Here is a 21,993-nt window from a genome sequence, read left to right as displayed (position 1 = left end):
CATGTCTATCCAGTTGTCCACCTTTAGGTAAAAATGAGTCTACTTTGTCACTACAGATTTATCTGCTCTGGTCAATTCATGGAAATAGGACCCAAAAGGGTGGTCTTTTGTGGCTGGTTTCTCTCACTTAGCATTACTTCAATGTTCATGCACATCTTAGTCAGTGTTCTACTGCTGTGAAGAGACATCATGACCTAGGGAACTCTTATAAAAGAGAGAGAGAGAGCGCATGACTGAAGCTTACTGAGGTTTGGCCCATTGTCATGGCAAGGAGCATGGTGGCCTAGAGGCAAAGATGGCGATGGCGTTGGGGAAGAAGCTGAGAATTCTACATGAGATCCACAGGCAGCAGGAGGAGAAAGTCACTGGCTTGGGCTTCTGAAAACCTCAAAGCCCACCTCCAGGGACACAATTCCTCCAACAAGGTTACACCTCCTAATTCTTTCAAATGGTCCCACTCCCTGGTGACAGAGCAGTTAACTTTATGAGCCTTTGAGGGTCATTTTTACTCAAACCACCACAACGCATGTTTCAACATGCACCAGTCCTTTGTTCCTTCATACAGCTATGACATTAAAACGTCAATAAATTGTATGGCTATGTCAGCTTTTGTGCGCTCATGCATTCATGGACATTTGTCAACTTCCTGTCTTCAGCTACCATGGGCCTGGCTCCTGTGAACGTGATGTCACACCACTGAGTGCGGAGTTTTCTATTCTTCTGAGTCTAAACCTAAGAAGTGAATGGCTGGGTCATAGGGAGACTTGGCTTTTAACTGTTTTAGAAGACACCAGACTTTCCCTAAGCTGTTTGGAACACACGACTCTTCGACCAGTAGTGTCTGAAATGCCGACGTAGCCTCTTTTTGAGTCTGATCTTCCTTGTGGGCGTAAAGCACTGTGTCACTGTGATTTCATTGGCAGCTCCCTGGTGGCTGATTGTGTCACTCAGCAGTGTGTTATGTACTCATTGCCATTTGCACACCTTCCTTAGTGGTACCTACTCAAACCGTTTGCTTCTTAGAAATTGGACCATTTGCCTTTTCACTGCTGGTGTGTATGGATTCTTTACAGCTCTGCTGCATGACTTTTGTTGGCCACATTTGCATGTATGTTCTTCCGTTCTGAAGACTTCCTTCTCAATTTTTGATGGTGGTCCTTTTAAAGTGTAAAACTTTGAAGTGTAAGTTTTAATCTTAATAAAATTGCAGTATAATTCAGTTATCATTGTCATGTGTGAATTCAGTGGTATATTTAAGAGAGGTGTGCCTAATCCTAGGTCAAGACCACACTGTCTTCTAAGAATTTTATAGTTTTAGCTTTTATGTTCAATCCTGTCACAGTCTATTTTGACTGCTATAGTGAAAATATCAAGGCGGCATAATTTATAAACAATAGAAATTTATTGCTCATAGTTACTTCTGGAAGCTAGACAGTACAAGGTCAGGATGCCAGTGTATTCAATGTCTGCAAGAACCCATTCCTCAATCTCTGCTTTCTTAAACCCAACCATGGGTAGCACCATTCCTCATGGGCTGGGTCCTCCTCTATCAATCAGCTATCAAAAAAATGCCCTACACACTTGCCTGCAGGCAATCTGATGGTTTTTCTCAATTGAGGTTTCTCTTCCCATATGACTATATTTGACTCACGTTAAGTTGCCAAATACCAAAACCAAACCAAACCAAACAAATAAACAATTCCTCCAAGACCCCCAAACCAAAACAACAACAACAAAGAGGACAGGGACCTTTCTCATCCAAACCACCACAGACATGCACCACCTCATTCAGTTGAATTTATTTTTAAAACATCTTTGTTAGGATATAATGCTTTTAAAATAAACCACTGTGTGAGATTTAGTATATTCAATCACACGACTATTGGCACAATAGGATTTCAGAAGACTTTTGGTGCACCTCAGAAGAAACCCTGTTCCTATTGCCTGTAACTTCTCATTCACACCCCCGCCAGTCCCAGGAAGTTACTAGCCTACTCTGGATATTTCATATGATGTAATCAAATGGCATGTGACCCTCTGTAGTTGTATGTAGGATATGTCAATCGTACTACTGTCATATTTGAATTGTTCCTGGTTTGAACTACTGTGATGCTTTTGTGCAAACTTTTTAATGAACAATGTTTTCATTTTTCTTTGGTGGATACCTGCATAAAGAAGTACTGTCTTTAACATTTTTTTTTCAAGTCAGGGTTTCTCTGTGTAGCCCTGGCTGTCCTGGAACTCACTCAGTAGACCAGGCTGGCCTTGAACTCAGAGATGCACCTGCCTCTGCCTCCCAAGTGCTGGGATTAAAGGCATGTACCATCACTGGCCAGCTTGTCTTTAACATTTTGAGAAATTATCAAACTACGGGGTAGTCCCAACACTGTGTGTGTGTGTGTGTGTGTGTGTGTGTGTGTGTGTGTTTTCAGTAACGTGAAGACATTGACTTCTTCCTACCCTCCTATTTGCTGTTGCCTGTCTTTTTATTCTTGTCATCTTTGTGTCTATAAAGTGGGATTTCATTGTGGATTTCATTCACAAGTCTTTAATGACTTACAGTGTGTCAGCACTGGTGAACTCACAGCCATGTGTTTATTGGCCATTTGCATGTGTTTCTACATGTGGAGAAATGTCTTTTTAATCCTTCCCACACTTTTAGATTGGGCTATCATCTAAAAACTGGGTTGACAAACGTTTAAAAAACAGTTTGGCTCCAACACCCTTATCAAGTACACTTTCAAGTTCTTTTACTCTGTGTATAATACATTTTATTCTCTTAATTAATTAATTATCTTTGTGTGTGTGTGCGTGTGTATTCACATGCATGTGTGTAGATTAGAGGACAGCTTTCAGGAGTTGGTTCTCTCCCACCATGTGGGCCTCAAAAATTGAAATCAGGTATTCAAGCTGACAGAAAGGACTGCCCGCAGAGCCCTCTCATCAGCCCTTTGAATAGTCTCTCGGTGGAGTCCTTTGGGTTTGAAGGTTTAGGGGTTTTTACTTGCTGCTAGCTTGTGGCTTCAGTGTCACTAATGAGGCCACCGTACATTTTTCCTTGCTTTTGCCTAGCAGTTCTCAAGTGTTTGCTTTTCACCCTTAGGTCTAGGCTCAATTGTGAGTTATTTTTCTCCATGCTGTTCTGTAAAGGTCCAACTTTGGTGTTTTGCTATGATATTAGATTCCACCCCCCCCTTAACATGGGCTACAGAGAGGGTGAAGCCAGATTTCTGCACAAGCCCTGTTCATTTTCCTGTCATTCAGTGTGGGGAGGGGGATGCTCTTGCATGAGAACAGGATCTCAGCTGTGCTCTTAGCAGACTCTGTACATACAGCACACCCTTTTTGTCCTCCCAGGCTACAGTAAAGAAATATGAATAGTTTGGTTATTTTTCATCATGCACCTTAAACCCCCTTTGCCTTGCTTGCCAAGTCTTTCTTTGGCCCAGTTTGGAATGTTACTAGCATATTCCTTGGTGAGGTCCTTTACCTTAAAATCTTGTGAGAACAAAAAGAAGTCTGAGCTATAACTCCCTCCCGCCCCCCATGGAATGCCCGCAGTCCACACACGTGGTTTACAGAGTCCCCAAGCCTCTTATCGGGATTTTCATTTTTTCTTTGTATTTAAAATTCATTTCATATTGGATCATCTGGTCTCTAATGTGGATTTTAATAATAACCACTCTCTGCTTTGATTTCCTCAAGTTTCCCCTGCCTCCCTCTCCGTTCCTTCCTCTTCTCCTTCTTCCTCCCTGTTTGCGGAGTCTCAACCCTGAGCCAGCACAAATGCAAAGCATTTGCTCTACCAATTAGCCACATCCTCAGTCTAAGGGATGCTCTTGTTGTCTTACCGACCCAGGAGACTATTTTGCTCTGGTTATTGTCGTACGTTGGAGCTGAATCTCAAGTAGCTGAATACTCATTTTTGTATTCAAAATATTCTCTCTCTCTCTCTCTCTCTCTCTCTCTCTCTCTCCTCTCTCACCTGATTTCTCTATTACTACCACTGAACTCAGAAGTTTAAGGGATTCTCCTGCCTCAGCTTTATGTAGGTGCAGGTCTCCACATCTGATAAAACACAGAAACTCCTCCATCAACATCCCCAGACCACTATGCAAATTTTTGGTTTCTTCTGATAGATGTTTCTCTCTCTAGAATACAGATGAAAAATATTTGAAATCTCCCAGGGCTACGACCTGCCTCACTATGGTCACAGCTTCTTCTTTACAGTGTGTGTGTGTGTGTGTGTGTGAGAGAGAGAGAGAGAGAGAGAGAGAGAGAGAGAGAGAGAGAGAGATGGCTGAAAGATTTTCAAGGCCCTGCTCCCTCAGGTTCTCAACTGTCCCTGTCTTGGGACCTCAGGCCGACTTCTGTAGAGATGTCCCGCTTTGTGACTCCACTTGGCAGAGCTCCAACTCTGCTTCCTCTACCTACTCATTGCAGTGTCAATTTGACCATTCTGCCACACTTAGATCCTCAGTGGAGTGGGCTGTGTTCAGGCCTTCGGGGCCAGTAGGCTTGGCAAAGTCAGAAATGACAAACTAAATGTGACTGCAAAGTCGCCCACTTCACAAAGCTCACTGCCAGGGATCCCGACACTCCCGTCTTAGTTTGATGTGCCCCAACTACCCTCCTTTATCTCTGCCACCCCAAACAGTCCACTTGGCCTGTGTTTGAGTCATCTTTGTGTTTATGCATCCAGTTCCTGGCACCCTGCATGAGAGGCACAATGGAGTTTCACAACAGTGTTTGGAATGAATGACTTTGAGTACAAAGCTGCAGTGAGTGACTTGGTTGGAAGTACATCGGATCCCTATATCAAAAACAAAGCCTCTGGCCCTGCTGATGCTGCAGAAGGGCATTTTGCTGGAATAATACCGAGAGAGCCCAGGAATATGGGAAAGCATAGTGAAGGCTTAGAAATGGGCAGGACCCAGCATGTCCAGAGGCTCAGGGACAGACCTTCAAGACTAGCTGTGCAGTAGGGGCCTTCTGGTCGGGGTCATGTCCCTAGTGGGATGCTATTCATATTTGTTTGCCCTTATATTGTTTACTTAAGATTCAAATTCCTGGTAGAGGACACATCAGTTATGTCACTGTATAGCAGCAATGGTGGAGAGTCCCCAAACCTTTGGTTTCCAAAGTAGAGGATGTGACTCTGGGCACTCCTCACAGGAAGATTAGTTTCTCTCATAGAATATAAGTTTGCCAGGAAATGGATGGAAGTATGGAGGAACCACCAAGCAAGCTAAGTTCCAGGCCTCCAGGTCTCGGATTTCTAGCATGGTACAAGCAATGCTTTCTTCAGCCTCCATCCCTACCCTTTACAGTTGGAGCTTCCAATGCTACTCTTGAGATTCAGAGAAGAGAGAGTAGGAAAGTGGCTGGTACAACAGTTTCCACTCCCCACTCTCAGCCTTCATCTTCCAGCTCTCCAGCCACTGGGGCTAGAAGGACTCAGTTTTATCTTGTCAGTTTTATCCTTCTAGAGTGCCTTCTGCTCGGGAGTGTGACCCATCCTCATGGGAGCCATGAGAATTCCCAGAACTGGCTTGAGAGAGAGGCAAAAGGGCCATGTGGTCCTAAAACCAACTTGAGTTCTTCCCCTCTCTCATGCAAACTGCATGGACAATAAGTTAAGGTTCCTAGATTGAAGAGGACTTTGTGGTATGGCTCGAGATTCTAGCCATAGAGTCAAGTTTCTACATCACCTTCTGTCTTGGTCCACTGGTACTGACACAGCAGAGCAGCACAGAGTTAGTGGTTCGTGCATGACTTAAATCTAGATCATGCAGCTCTGGAGCCTGGGGAATCCAAGGTCAATAACCGGCTAGCTTCGTTCTGACGGGGGTTCATACATTTCCTTATGTATGTCGTGGTGGTGGAAATGCTGAGCGACCTTTCTGAGATCTCTTTTATAAGGACTCTAATTTCATTCGTGACAGTTCCACCCTCCTGACACAAGTCGTCTCCCATAGATCCCTTCTGCTGATACAATGGCGGCAGAGTCTCAGTAGTCACATTTGAAATGGGAACCTGGACATTCCGATCACAGTGCTCTTCTTCTGCAAACATTTATTAAGCGCTGGTCATTGGAAACAAAACTAGATGGTATCCTGTTTCTTCATTCTACTCACAGTCCAGTGGGAGAAAACACGTATTAAACAAACAACTGCAAAACTAAACATGTGTTTGTATAAAATGGTATAGATTGATGCCCAAAGAGGATGTTGTAATAGGAGCAAAATTTAGGCGGGTGGGGTGTGAAGAAGCTGCCTCAGGGAGTGACACGGAGGTTAGGTGATGGTAGGTTTGCATGCTCAGATTTGTGTCTCCTGTGTCAGGGATTTAGACATTTTATCACTGCTATTGTCACAGAGATTCAGGATCACATCCAGAATGTAGTGCAGAGAGGCTGGGAGGTCACGTGCTTGCAGTGTGTGTGTATGGAGCATTTCTCGACAACGATAAGAAGGACAATGCCATCCTTGCTAGGAGACTCCTAGCATCCTTATCTGAGAAACTCAGTCTGCCGAAGACAAGCTCTTTCTAAAGGAGAATATCAACTGTGATTGTTGCTTTAAAAGTCCTGGAATCAAGACTTGAACAACTTGAATTCCCTGTCTGCCAAGCACAGTGGCTAGGGATGGAGTGGTGGGTGACTCAGAGTCAGGAAGAAGTAAATCTGCCAAGGAGAATTTTGGTGCTGTTTGTAGATGGCGAAGCAGGGGCTAGATCATTCTAGAACTTGGAAAGGACTTGAGATTCTAAGAGCCCCAAGGAACCATGGAAGATAAATTCTATTTAAAACTTAAGAGGCTTTGTACATTTAAATAGTTCCCCCAGACTCCTCTATGGAAGATACACTACATCTTCATGTCCCTCAGTTCTTTCTCTTAGTTAAAGGACTCTACACATTATATTGTTGTTGTTTTTACGTATGTGAAGGTCAAAAGCAGACCTATGCTGCGGGAACCTCTCCTGCTGGCCTCTGACAAGGCACTGCATGAAGCACATTCCAGAATCTGCATTCCGGTTGGAAAGAAGAGTTGGGAATGAGTAAACGTCCTTCTCCACGGAAGTCATTGTTTTAATCTAATTAAATGCCTAGTGGAAAATCTCTCTCCATCCCAACCATGCTTATGCCATTATGGTCAAGTCCAGGGTATTGCCAACATATCTCTGCAAATTTCATTAGCAGCGGCTGTTTCCGCCTTCTTCTAGGTCATTAATGAGTTTGTTAAACAAGGACAGTTCCAGTACTAGCCTCTGATGTGCCCCAGTGGACCTTTTGCTTCCAAGCAGCATAGTCCCATTTACTCCTGATTATACAGTCTTTCCAGCATGCCGCATTCCATTCAGATGACGGTGCTCAAACACCCGGCCGACTTAATTCTGAGCACAGATTTTATAGAGGTTGTCATCAAATGCATCAGTGCCACCCACATAATGTCATTATCCCCGAGTTCTTGCTCACTCTTTTTTCTGTTTTTTTTTTTTTTTTTTTTTTTTTTTTTTTTTTTTTTTTAACCTGCTTGCTATTGCTATTTTCCTGGCAGATTTTACAATGGCTGTTTTTATTGCAATTAAATGCACACATCCTAGAGGCTACCGTTCCTTAACCACATTCAGAAAGACACTTTAGTGGACCACACTGCTCATATTCTTATACAGCAGATCTGAAGGATGCTTTCAGTCTTTCAAAACCCAAACGAAACCCTCTTCACACAAGGCTCCACGTGTTTCTCCCCTCTGATCTGACAGCCACTGTGCCATCCTTTGTCTCTATAAACGCTACTCTCGTGGGAACTCAATCTATGCAGAACCTTGCAACATTTGCCGTCTTGTGTCAGCTTTACTTCAATAAGCGCGCCCGTCTTTGTAGTATGCGTCATAATTTCCTTTCAGCATTAAAGACAGGCTGATAGTCTGCTATGTGTCTAGGACACACTGTGCTTATGTACTCATCCACGGATGAGCGTGTGTGTTGCTTTTGTAGTTTAACTTGTGTGAATAATGCTGCTATGAATGTGGGCATATAAATATCTATCCTCTTCATTTTTTTAATGTGTACACAGGATTGGAATATTGATCACGTGGTAATTGCATTTTTCCACCCTTTGAGGAATTACCATAATGTTTTCCTCAGCAGCTGCCCCGTTTAGTCTCCCACTGACACTGCTCAGAGGTTTTGATTTCCCTGCATCCTCTCCAACACTTCTTACTTTCTGTTTTGGATGGTAGCTATCCTAATGTGTTTGGGGTAATGCCTCCTGGTTGTTCTCACTTGCATTTTCCTAATGGCAATGCCAGGCACCTCTACCATGCATTTGTGTATCTTTCTGGGAAAGTCTCGTCAAGTCCTTTGCCCATTTTTAAATTGAACTATTGGGGTTTTGTTATTCACAGTCTGGATATCCACTTCTGAAGACATGATCTGAAATATTTCCATCCATTCGTAGGTTGTTTGTTTGTTTTCATCCATTTAAGAGGTTGTTAATTGTGTCTGTTGATGTGCAGAAAGTTTTGTTTTGCATTTTGATAATTTCTCAGCAGTCTTTATGATTTGAGAAATCATCAATTTCTTTTTTAAAACTCCCATTATTGCCAGGCGGGTGGTGGCGCACGCCTTTAATCCCAGCACTTGGGAGGCCGAGGCAGGTGGATTTCTGAGTTCGAGGCCAGCCTGGTCTACAGAGTGAGTACCAGGACAGCCAGGGCTACAGAGAGAAACCCTGTCTTGAAAAAAAAAAAAACAAAAACAAAAACAAAAAACTCCCATTATTGTATGTTCCCTGTTTTTTCTCAACCATATGAATCTAAGTTTTCACTTTTCTTAGGGTTAGCATTTTTCAAAAATCATTGTTGTGCTTGATTTTTAAAGTCTAAGTGAGACCTCCTTATAGTTTAAAATTTAAAGAAGGAAAAGCAGAATGCAGGGAAATAAGCCAGTTAGTAAAGCCTGAGTTTGATTCCCAGAGCCTAAGGAAAAACAAAGCCATGTGAGGTGGTGCATCTTTGCAAACAACACATTTCCCGGGGCTTGTTGGAGGCAGTGACCCTAAGCAGGGAAGCCCAGGTTCCAGTGAGTGACTTTGTCTTAACAGCACGGTGGAAGATTTCTGAAGAATGAGACCTGAGGTTGAGTCCTGGGTTCTACATTCGGATGCCACACGCAGCACACCTTGCACACATAAAAACATGCACATACACAGGCACTCATGTACCTATATAAAACACAAAGAAAAATGAAATTGTAGAATAGACATTTCATTGGGGAAAATTAAGTAGAAAGGGTCACAGAGGGGCTCTGAAATAAAGATAATTAGCCATGCGTCTCGTTCTGCCAGTAATCATTTTTTTTCCAGCAGTCTTGTATAAGACACTGTTCCACTTTTCAGACAATAAAATGGAGACTAAAAAGGCATCTTGCTCAGATTCGCAGAACAGGCATGCATGCAAACACAGTCAACCCCTTGTTCTTTGACTCCATACCTCACAAAAACTATTTTCAAATTCTTTTAGAATTTAGATTGCTCCGTAACACAGGTCTCTAATTCAGTGGTTCTCAACCTGTGGGTCTCTACCCCTTTGGGAAATTGTGGAATGATCCTTTCACAGGGGTCACATATCAGATATCTTGCATATTAGATATTTACATAACAATTCATAACAGTTGCAGCATGACCTTAGGCGTTAGAATGTTTGAGAACCACTTTGCCCTGTGTCACAAAATTAATACTAGCTTATTCCCCAGACAGGCATTGTGTGGTAAACTCCATTTGCATTATTTTATAGACCCACACTGCAGTGTGCAAAGCAGCCCAAGCACCAGAGAAATCAGAGAATTCACTCAAGGTCATGGGGTCTAGGTAGAAGAGTAAGTTTCTGCTCCCAAGTTAGTCTCTTCCAGGGCTTTTCTGCCTCAAGTTTAGCTCATCAAAGAGACAACTGAGACATTCTTAGGGGAAGCTACACATCACTTAAATTGCCTTTGCTAAGCAGTAATGTAAAAATCCCTTCTACTGACCTCTTTAGTCTCTTGGTCCTGCTTTGGTAAAATTGTTCTAGAGAAGAGGCGTGCCCTTCAATTGGCCTCTTGTAACTAAGTAGCTAAACAGCTGCTAAGCATCATCAACTCTTCCCGGGTTCAGTTGGGTTCAGTTCCCTCAAACCATTGTATCTTTTATCTCATGCTGTCGATGTACGTGAGCATTGTATGAATAGTTTAAGTACAGATACTTAGTGCACAGCCTCCAGTAAATACCAGGTCTGATCATTACTCATTTTATAAACCTATTTGACCCAGATCCTGGTTGTATGTTGATATCTTAGCTTCCCACAATTCATTCTTCCTAAAATGTAATGTGTAGAAATTCCCAATGGAAAGTTTCACTGGGAACTTCAACTGCAGAGAGATTCTGCATATTTTGGGACTTGAACATGGCTATTGTATATTATAGAAAACCCCGAACAGCATCAAACATACAGAGCTTTCTCTCTTACCTCAAAGAAGTCCAGAGTCAGACAGTACAGAGTTGACAGGGTGAGCTGCAGTGGTTTTAGGGCCAGACACTAATTTGTTTGCCTGACCTCTTCTAGAACAAAGACTCTATCTTCAAGGTAGTATAATTATTCAAAATGGCCCCCAAAACATATGGTAGATAGCAGAGAAGGAGCAAACACAGACAGAAAACGCACAACTCATAGTTTTCAAGACTCTTTCTAGGAATTCTACTTTCCTTTTTGGAGACAAAGTCTTGCTAAGTGTGATGGTTTGTATATACTTGGCCAGGGAGTGGCACTATTAGGAGGTGTGGCCTTGTTGGAGTAGGCGTGTCACTGTGGACATGAGCCTTAATACCCTCATCCTAGCTGCATGGAAGCTAGTCTTCTCCTAGTTGCCTTCAGATGAAGATGTAGAACTCTCAGCTCTTTCTGTACCATGCTTGCCTGAATGCTGCCATGCTCCTGCCTTGACGATAATGGGCTAAACCTCTGAACCTATAAGCCTGCTCCAATTAAATGTTGTTTTTATAAGAGTTGTGAGCTGAGCAGTGGTGGTGCACGCCTTTAATTCCAGCACTTGAGAGGCAGAGGTAGTTAGATTTCTGAGTTCGAGGCCAGCCTGGTCTACAGAGTGAGTTCCAGGACAGCCAGGGCTACACAGAGAAACCTTGTCTCAAAAAACCAAACCAACCAACCAAACAAACAAAAACAACAAAAAAAGAGTTGCTATGGTCATGGTGTCTGTTCCCAGCAGTAAAACTCAACTAAGATACTAGGTATTCCCCAACTGACCTTGAACTACAGACCCTCTGGCCTTAGTCTTTCGAGTACTGGGATTACAGGTATGCATCACCATGTCTGGCTGGAATCTCATTTAACATTTCCATTAATATCTTCTTTGGTCAACATCTCATCACAGACCTCACTGTACTTAGCAGCAAGTCAGGCTGGGAAGTGTAGGCTTTTTGTTTGATGGTTGAGGCAAGGCAATGTCTTTCTATGTATCCCTGGCTGTCTTGGATATCACTGTGTAGACTACGTTGGCCTTGAACTCACAGAATTCCACCTTCCTCTGTCTCCTGAGTGCTAAAATTAAAGGTGTATGCCACCACACACCCCCCCACCCACCAGGTGGAAATGTAGTATTTTAGCTGGTTTTATTTTTACCCTAATTAGAATCCTGGCACAAAGGACAGAGGAAGGACCAGAGAACTGCCTGCTGACACTGAAGGTTCTCCTGCCTGTTATTTTGGTTTTAGTTTGATCCCATGCCTGCCTCTAGAATCATGTTTCGGACACTATTCCTTAGCAATTGGTACTGTTTTGGAAGGCTGGGAGACTTTTATGAGTGGGCCCTAGTTGATTAGAGTAGGCCGGCGAAGAAGACCCTTTGAAGGCTATTCATGCTCTCCTGGGTCCTGCTCTTTTCTCTTTCTGCTTCCAGATCTACTTTAATAGGAACAAACCGGCCACACAGTCCAGTTTCCATCAACTGAGTTGCTTTTCTGTGTCTTCCGTACCACAGTGAGCTGAAACCCACTTAAACCATGAGCCAAAATAGAGAATTGTGGTCACAGTGGAGTCACTGTGTCCTCGAACCCTCTTCTACTCTTATTGAACATAACTTTTGGGTATCTGGTTCCTGTAACAGATGCCACTGTAAGGCTTTCTGTTTAAAAGCCTGCTTTTCAACTATGTTCCTTATTTAGGATCACTTCCTAGAGGTTTTATGAAACACGACTTTCTGCCTTCATCCCCAGTTTCACCATGTCTCTTTATTACTATGTGATCCCCTCCCATCACTAGCTTCCCAGAGAAGGGAAGAGGGAGGGTCACAGAGAGATTGTTTCAGAAGCTCCTACACAGAGTACTTTGAGAAGGAACATGAGACTCAGGCTCTCCATGGCAGGCCTACTGGAGTCTCTGGTCTCTATCTCTTTGGGGATTGCTTTCTTAGGCAGGTTTCCTATTGGAGTCCCATGTCTGAGTGCCTGGAACAATGTGTCATAAGGAAGACTAAATGCTCAACAGAAGAATGGATGGTTTGTGTGGACATGACTGCTCTGCACCTCAGTTCTAAGGCCTTTGTGATACAAAGGGGAGCCTCAAAACCTTACTGCCTCAGAGATACATTTGAAGCTTGTTAAAATTGTAGACTATTGGGTCTTATCCTATGATTCAAAGAGACTGGAGTGGGCATTGGATATTTGAGATTCTGAGAAAGTCTTATGAGACAGCTGCTGGTTAATAGATGTCAATATGCAAAGAGAACAACTTTGTGTAAACAGAACATGCTTTTCCATTATGTGGTGTTATGGGAAAGTGCTGGCTCTGGACCTGAGGACTATGTTCCAAGCTCAGGGAATACTTGAGTATATGCACAGGCTGGTTAGAGGGCACTGGAGCTCTTGAAAAGGTTGAACTTTTCAACTAATTTAGGTTACATGGGATATGAAGTCACTCCCAGAGGGGAGAAGAGACAGGGGTGAAGCAGGATGGAGACCTGGCAGGGATTCTGTTAGGAATCTGGGAGAGGAAGTAATCAAGGGTCTCTGAGGAATGGAACTACAGAAAGACAGCAGGAAGAGAGAAAGGCAAAATAATCAAGACTATACTGACTGGCTAGATTGGCTGGCCACAGAGTCCCCTGGATCTTCCTGTCCCTGCATCCCAGTGCTGAAATTCCAAATGTGAGCCGTTAGGCCTGGCTTTTTATTGAGTGCTGGGCATCTGAACTCAGGTCCTCATGCTTGCGCAGCAAGCCCTCTAATCCAGGGCATCATCTCTTCAGCCTCATTTCTATTTAGTTCTTATGTGACACTATGTGAAGACCAGCCTCGAAGGAAGCCTTTCATTCTGATTACAAATATTAAATTCATGTCCTTGCAAGACTATTGTGGGGGATTAGGGAACCCTGAATTTAAAATATCTTTGTAAAAGGAGATGCTTCGTCAAAGACAGCCATTATGTGCTTAGCTGTAATTACTTAGCCTTCTATGTCCCACACACTGGCCTGGGCATTGGAGACCACAGAAGGTAAGTAGGAAGCCCACAGTGGCTCAGCACCAAAGGTCTTATGAAAGAGCCTGGGCATCTGGCTCACATCTGTAATCCCAGAACTCAGGAGGCAGAGGCAGGAGGATCAGAAGGCCCTGGTCATCCTTGGCCTCATAGCAAGTTGGAGTTTAACCTGGGGTACATGAAACACTGTCTTAAAACCAACCAACCAAACAAACAAACAAGTCTGTGATGGCACACAATCTTGTATGTAACTTGGAAACTGTCAGGTACTATAATTTGCATAGAACTATATGGAGATCAGAACCATATGTTTAAGAATCTGGTCAGATTCAAGAGTATCCAAGCTGGAGAAGGGGTTGATTTAATTTACTGATGAGGGACTGAGGTCTGCAGAGGGGAAGGACTTAGAGCTGTTGATAAATTCTTACTACTTTACTAAGTATTCATTATTTACTAGGGCATTGCTAAGAATTATTACAACATAAACTTTGTAGTAGATCAAGCCTAAGCTGTTAGTGCTGAAGTTTATGTAAGCATCATCTGGCTCAGTTTGCTGAACTTACTAATGAGGTACCCGGAGGTGCATTTCATTTTACTTACTGCTGACTCATAGCTTAAAGACATCTGCAGTCTTTCGGACAGGGAGCTGGAAAATAACAGGACACCAGCCGTAAGCATCCTTTTCCTTCTCCAGAACATTATTGATCAATTGCTGCTGAATATATGTCCTTTCCTTTCTTGATTAATTGGTTTTATTCGAGCAAATACTCACAAGTTAATTGGACTTCAGGAAGGTGAACAGTGAGCAGACGTCTGTCATGTGTAGACAAATGATCTAGGTTAGAATGCAATTGGATACAAAATGTCACACTGCCCCAAAATGAAGTAACAGACATGTTATATCCTGTCTGTTATATCCTGTAGACTAGACTGGTATATCCTGTATACCAGTGCTCCTCAACCTTCCTAATGCTGTGACCCCTAACCATAAAATTATTTTTGTGGCTACTTCAAAACTGTAATTTTGCTACTGTTTACGGATTGTAACATAAATAAGCTGTAGAGATAGAGGTTTGCCAAAGGGAACCCACAATTTGAGAACCACTGCTCTGTAGCAAGAAATGTGAAGAATGGAGGTTATGTGATTAAGTGGTGTAGTGGTTCTGTCTGTCATTAAAGACCTAGGCTTTTAAAAATGTCTTCCCTGCAATACCCAACTACACTGTGAACTTAGTTAACTATGTCGTGACAAAATATCTAACAAAAGCAACATACTGAAAGGACTTACTTCAGTGCATAGTTTGAAGGAATGACCATCATGGTTAGGCACACACATGGTGGCAGGAGTATGAGGCTGGTCATCACCTAAGTCCTCAGACAAGAGGCTGAGAGCTGCAAAAGCAGGCACCCAGCTTGCTCTGTCCTTTTATTCAGTCTAGGACCAGTGCGTGGAATGTCACCTAAATCTAGGCGAGTCTCCCCACTTCAATGAGCATAATCTAGAAATTCCTTAGCAGATAGACCCAGAGGTTTATCGCAAGTGGTTCTAGATCTTGTCAGGTTGACCATGAGTATTTACCATTGCACGTAGCTACACATTTGTCTATAGACCAAGATGGCCAAAGTATTCAATTACAAGCTTTACAGTTCATACACATTGTGCTTTATTTACATGCTGATACTCAAAGGAAAAAAAAACATAAAGAGAAAATTAAAGAAAAGAGAAATGGGATAGACAATTTCAATGCGTCTTTAGTTATGATGGAGCAAGTTCTTCCTCCCAGTTCTCATTGGCTACATACAGATGGAGCAAGCTCCTCCCATTTCTCATTGGCTACATATAGATGGAGCAAGCTACTCTTCCCAGTTCTCAAGCTCCTCCCACTTCTCATTGGCTACATACAGATGGAGCAAGCTCCTCCCACTTCTCATTGGATACATAGATGGAGCAAGATCCTCCCACTTCTCATTGGCTACATACAGATGGAGCAAGCCCCTCCTCCCAGTTCTCATTGGCTACATACAGATGGAGCAAGTTCCTCCCACTTCTCATAGGCTACATACAGATGGAGCAAGCCCCTCCTCCCAGTTCTCATTGGCTACATATAGATTTGTGTCAGGTGTCTATTAATTCCCAGCAAAGACAAATAGAGTTTCCTTCATGGCTCAGACTTACCCACATTCATCTCCTAGGTCTGCGGGAGAACCTTTTTTCTTAGAGATGCTTGAAGTTTTATATAGGAGAAGCCGCCAAGAGGGGAACATAGTGTATGACACATCACAGAGTCAACATCTTGGAGCAGTGTACTTTCCAATAAAAACTGTGACATATACTGAAAATAAAACCTATTTACTTTCCAGGTAGGTCAATAGTTAAAGCAGGTAAACTTTAGACAGCTTGGATTTGAGTCTCAGCACCAGCTCATACTTCATCTATCCATTTAGCCTTCAATTTTCCTATTGGTAAGAAAGAAATTATAATAGTATTTCCCTCCTATTTTGGGATATTTGGGGGTTTTTTTGCAAGTAGTTAGGAAGCACGGTGTGATTATTAATTACTCGAATCAGTGCTAAGCACACAGTAAGCCCTGAACAAACGCTAGCCGCTGGGATTTTGGAACCACGGGTGCTGTAAATTTAAGTTCTGTTTGTCTTCATTTAAGTCAGAGTTGTGTATTCCCTAAGCCTGTAGCTGCCCCTCTCTAAGTGTAAGGTGCAGAGTCTGGCGTAGCTGGTTCTCCTCCATGTGAGGTGTTTTGGTTTTAACTCAGGATGTAGAGGCAGGATTTCTCTGCTTCTTCTTTCTAATTTTCTGGCTGCCCCAGAGAATGAGTCCTGTTTAATCAGCTTACTCAGGCCCAGAACCCATTTATTTGATCTCAAATTGGATGTTTGCTTCTCAGGCCCAGACCAAAACAACAATGCAATTTACCTTATCTGCTTTACATTTCTGGCTCCCAGAGAAGAGACTTGGCAAGCAACTCCTCCCTCAGGACACCAGGACTCGAAGCCCAGTGAGCTTTCTCTCCCAAGCCCAGAACACTGAGCTGATCTGGACATTTTGAAAACTGTTCAAAGACTAACAAAATTTCACTGCTATTCACTTTATGACATTGATAGCTGTGTGTACTGGCTTGGCTTACTGATTCAGAGTCACGGATGATCTTGACAGGAAGTCTGGCTGGTTCCAAGAGAAATGATTTTGTAGGACAGATCTGCTCAAGGTCCTTTATGGCCACAATTGCCTCCACAAGCCTTGGCATGATTATTTGTCCAGACCTGACTGTGAGAGTCTCCCTGAGAGGTGGTCTATAAGTAAGAAGCCCTTAGTGAGGGGGGTCGTGTCTTTGAAACAATATCCCAAAAGCAGGTGCTTCCTGTTCAATTTCAGATGATAACTAGCAAATACCTGGCTTCCCAGTGTGGGAGAGAAGAGAATTCTTGTCTTTCACAACAAACACACTGTACAATTACATTGTAAACTTGGTTAGTCTTCCTTTGGAAGGGGAGGTTTCACTAACTTCATAAACTTGGTTTTGGGGTAATCACCTTGGAAACCAGAAAAACCCAGGAATTTTTTTTCCCATTTAGTATATATGGTTTATTTCTTCTCTGGCTCCATTTTCTATTTGCTGTCTGAATGATCTTCTATTACCGCTGCTTGTTGAAATTTAGGAATTATATTTCTGTCCTCTTGAAAATTATTCAAAACTACTTAAAATGCCTACTGAATTATGTTTCCCCCCTTACTTATCTGGCCCTTCCACCATTTTTTTTTCTGAGCAATAAATCATCTTACAAAGTGAGTTTATCTTCTCTTTAGCAATGTTGCAGGCTCCCATACCTATGAATTTTCTTCCTGTACTTTTTGGAATGTCTTTTGTTCCTACCCAGCCTGTCCTCGACCCGACCCACCACACACCACTCTTGCTGCAGTTACAGCCACCTGTCCTCCTCCATCCATTATACCTCCTGTGCTAGCCTTCCTAGAGTTCAGATCAGGCTCCCAGTCCTCTGTGTCTAGTAGAGAGCACTAACCTTTCAACAGTATCCTATTATCACCACGAAGGAATGGATTGTGGGAATATCCAGTTGTTTCCACATAAAGTACTATGAGAAGAGGGGTAATCTTTATTGTCAACTTAACCAGATCAAAAAACACTGGAAGTGCTGGATGGGCACTTTCAGAGGGGAGGGGCTAGGTGGTAAACACTTGTGACTATGGACAGCATCATTCATCTCTTTCCTGTGCTGACATTGTTTAGTGTGCTTATACACTATAATGAGACTCTGAGGTCGAACAAATCCTTCTCTCTGAGTTGTTCCTGCCAAATATTGTGTCACAGTAATGAGAAATTAGCAACAACAACAAGAACAACACAATAAAAATATTTTAAAAAGCCGGGTATGGTGGTTTACACATTCAATCCAAGTACTTGGGAGCCGAAAAGAAGAGAGTCACTGTCACTGAAAATTTGAGCCATCAACTTTTGGGTTCCATAGTGAGTTCTAGGACAGTCTGACTGCCCTAGGAGACTGTCTAATTTTTCTTAGCATTTAGAGAAATTGTTTAGTTCAAATGAAATCTGAGCTTTGAATGTTGGTCATAGATTCTGTAAGACCCCAAGAGAATGTGTGGCCATCATTGTCTCCTATGTGCTCCCAGTCTGGGGCCTATCACTTCCTATAATTATTGATGGCTTTATTGCACTCATGTCCTGGTTGCCAGAAGCCTGGTACTTAACTTTCAGAAGCATCTCTCACTTTAGGTGCCGTGACACTTTCTGGAAGAAGACAAGTATAACTTGAAAATTACAGTTAAAAACCGAAATGCTCTTCTATTGGGTTTTCATAATTGGCAAGCATTTGTACATCCCATCCTGTACCTGACACATTGTCCATTCCACATGGAAATAGTACTACCACTGAACAAAGTATGTGGACCCTGGAGCCTCTTTTTTTTTTTTTTTTTTTTTGAGATTTGACATTGGCACTGTTGTATAGTTAAATAAGGTAATGCATGCAAAAGCAGAGGGCTAACAGACAGAGAGGCTCAGAAACACCTTTCTGATCCAATCACCTGCTTGTGGTGAAACCCAATCTGAATTAGTCAGGCTGATTATAATCTTTGTGACTCCCACTTAGTGTGGATACTCTTAAGTTTCGCCGGACAAGCATTTCGTGTTCGCCTATGGTTGCCAACTTCAAATGTCTGTTTCTTTGTAAGATCTGAACTGCAAAGCTCATTTGAGTCCATGAAATTTTGTACAGGGAATTAAGAATCTTTAGTGAGCAGAACACATCAACAAGTAGAGCCACTGCTATCAGAATTGGACACGTAACACATCTCCAGAGAGCCATAGTGGGTAGTTGCTTGAGATTGGAGTATGAGGCTTCAAGGGCTTCCAAGAGTCAGGATAGTGAGGGGAGCTGATCTCAGATAAATGAAGAAGATGTGTTTTGAGGGAAGGAGACAGAACATTGAAGGGAACTACAAGAAATTACTTCCTGCCAGCCAAACTGCCTACTTGCTTGTGAGTATTTGGGAGAAAGAGTGATTACCTTTAGGAGATATCACCTTTCAAGAGGTACACAGAACAACTTGGCAGAGAAATGTGAGAAGAATCAACCCAAGTCATTCACTTTCTCTAGCCCAGGACTTATCCCTGCATACTCACAGACCTCTCTGACAACATCTCGTATGACAACAAACATTTTTAAAGATGTTTGCTTAAGAGCTGGGTAAACCAGCCTCCTCCTTCCTTCCTCTGCCCTCCCCTCTTTCCCCCTCTTCCCTTCCCTCTCTTTCCCTTCTCTCTTTAATTTCCCTTCCCCTTTTCCACCCCCTTTCTTCAGAGCCTCATGCATTTGAGGAAAATGCTCTACCACTGAGATACCCATCCCTGAAAGACAATGTTTCTAATATGAAGTGATGAGCTAGCTGAGTAGGATGGGGTTTTTTAACGGGGGAAATGGTGAGAATGGTTTGTATTTCAGAGAGAAAACAACAACAGGCCACTATGTGATTAAAAACGGATAACAGTAGATAGAAAAAAAACCCTTATTTAATCAGTCTCTTCTACTACATAGAATAGTACCAGGCAGGGGTTTGTATTACTAATTTCTGTTTCTGTTTTTAGTCTTTATTTTTGAGAGTTTCATACATGTATATAATGAAAGATGATCATGTCTGCTTCCCATTTCCCCCTTTTATGTCCTCCCCAATATGCCTCTTCTAGTCAGTGCTACCCATATGTGTATGGGTATATGGGACACTGGAGCATGGGAAAACACCACTGACCACAAAATGTGGAAGTCAGCCTTTCACAGGACTTATCTCTATGCCCAGATCTTACATTCTTTCCACCCTCTTCCGTCATGTTCCTGGACCTTGGTGGTTGGAGGTTAATATTGTTCTATTCAGGGCTGAGAACTCAATCTGTCTTTCTAAGCACTTTGACCAGCTATACATCTCTCTGTTGACTGCTTCCAACCACAAAAAGAAGCCTCTTTGACCAAAGTTGAGAACAGTCTGGGTCAATGGGTACAAACACTTAGAGGGCAATTTAACAACTTGATCATTTAGCAAAATAACAATGGAACATTCTGCTGTAAGATCTATTACTTCACCAGCCATGACTTTTGACCCACATTACAGCAGTAGGCATAAAACTCCCTCCTGTAGAGTAGGTCTCCAAGCACTGAGTTACCCCCATAACAGTCCTGCCATTATTGCACCAGTAGGCACATCTTGTTGGACATGTTACTATTCTAGTATTCAGGGTCCAGCTCTGGATATAACCATGGTATACTTTCTCCCCTAGTAGTCGCCTAGCACCTTCTGGCACTATGGAAGATAGCTAGAAGGGAAAATATTTTCTGATTAGTTTGAAATTGGTTTCTTTATGTCCTGTAGCTAAAGTGTATGATGCTTTCAACAATAAGGTCTTACCACGAAGTTATGGTGGGTGATCAAGGGAAATGCAATAGCCTATGTTGTTTTGGAGACTTCTGGGGTGTCTCTAGCCAATAACTCATAGAGAGGTATCCCATGACTTGTACTATGATCTTTATTTAATAACTTGCATCTTCTGGGAGCAACACTGGAGGGTAATTACACTTGTATCACTAATTTCTTAACAAATACAACGTCTATCTTCGTACTGCCTCTTTCCTGGTACAGAGAAAGGAGCAATGACAAGATATTGGAAGTTGAGTGCAGAAGTCAAACTGTTCAACAGAAGCTGCAAAGTCAGAATACGGGTAGATTCCATAGGGAAACTTAATCACAGTACAAACAGCCGTGTGATCACATGCCACTTCTGCAGCCATGGGCAAAGCTGAGCAGTGTGGTCACATGCCACTTCTGCAGCCATAGGCCAAGCTGACAGCCAGCGAGCTGTGGGACTAGGGAAGATGCTGAGTGTAGGCCACAAGGCACCAGCTCTGGGCTCTGAGTCTAACACAGAGCAAGAAGGTGGCTCTCCTTTCTCAGAGTTGTTTCCTAGTTTACCACCTGGGATAGTGGTTCCAGGCAGGTGACCTGGCTGTATGGGTTGTGTGGAGACTGAGGAGTGAGTGAGGGCAGATGGGAGGGATGTAGAAAACACACAGTGGAAAGTTTCTTGAGATGAAAGGGCTCTGCTGGGGGAACACTTGCCCGCTAAGAGGTGAGAATTTGCTGGTTGACCATCACTGCTGTAAAGCAGCTTTCTTCCAGTTCTTGTTTATCTAGTTTTGTTATCTCTGAAATTCTCCTGTACATTTATTAAGAAGGACTACCTCAATGATGTGTCTGTTTTCACTCAAGGGACCATCTTTATTTAAGGCTTGACCCTCTTCTCAGGTTTAACTAAGCTTATTTTATTATTTTCAAAAAGCTTTATTATTATGCCAGTGTGTGTGTGTGTGTGTGTGTGTGTGTGTGTGTGTGTGTGTGTGTGTCTGTTTCTGGGTGTGCATGCAACCGTGCTTCACCTGCAGACACACTCATGTGGAGATCAGAAGACAACTTTGTGGGACTGGTTCTTTTCTTCCACATTTATGTGTGTTCTGAGGATCAAACTCAGGTCACCAGGCTTGCATGGAAGTGCCTTTACTGGTTAAGTGCCTACCCAGGTCAGATCTCATGGATTAGATTCTAGTAATAGCTAGTGCTGATAACGATGTCTCACCAGTTCACCAGTGTTGAACACCACACGCCAGGCTTTCCTGAACACCGACCGATGTGCCTCACCCCTGCCAGGCTTTCCTGAACACCAATGTGCCTCACCCCCACCCTTCCAATGGCTTTTTGAAATGGGCAGTGCAACCATTTGTAGTATTATTTATTTAATAAATCCTGGCACGTGGTTACTACCTGCCTCCATGGTTTAAGCTCCTGAATGAAACACACACACACACACACACACACACACACACACACACTCATACACATACACACATACACACACACACAGCCTT

The sequence above is a fragment of the Mastomys coucha genome, unplaced genomic scaffold (assembly GCF_008632895.1).
Source record: "Mastomys coucha isolate ucsf_1 unplaced genomic scaffold, UCSF_Mcou_1 pScaffold1, whole genome shotgun sequence".
Taxonomy (NCBI): domain Eukaryota; kingdom Metazoa; phylum Chordata; class Mammalia; order Rodentia; family Muridae; genus Mastomys; species Mastomys coucha.
The sequence above is the reverse complement of the archived record's forward strand: the minus strand, read 5'-3'. Positions refer to the sequence as shown.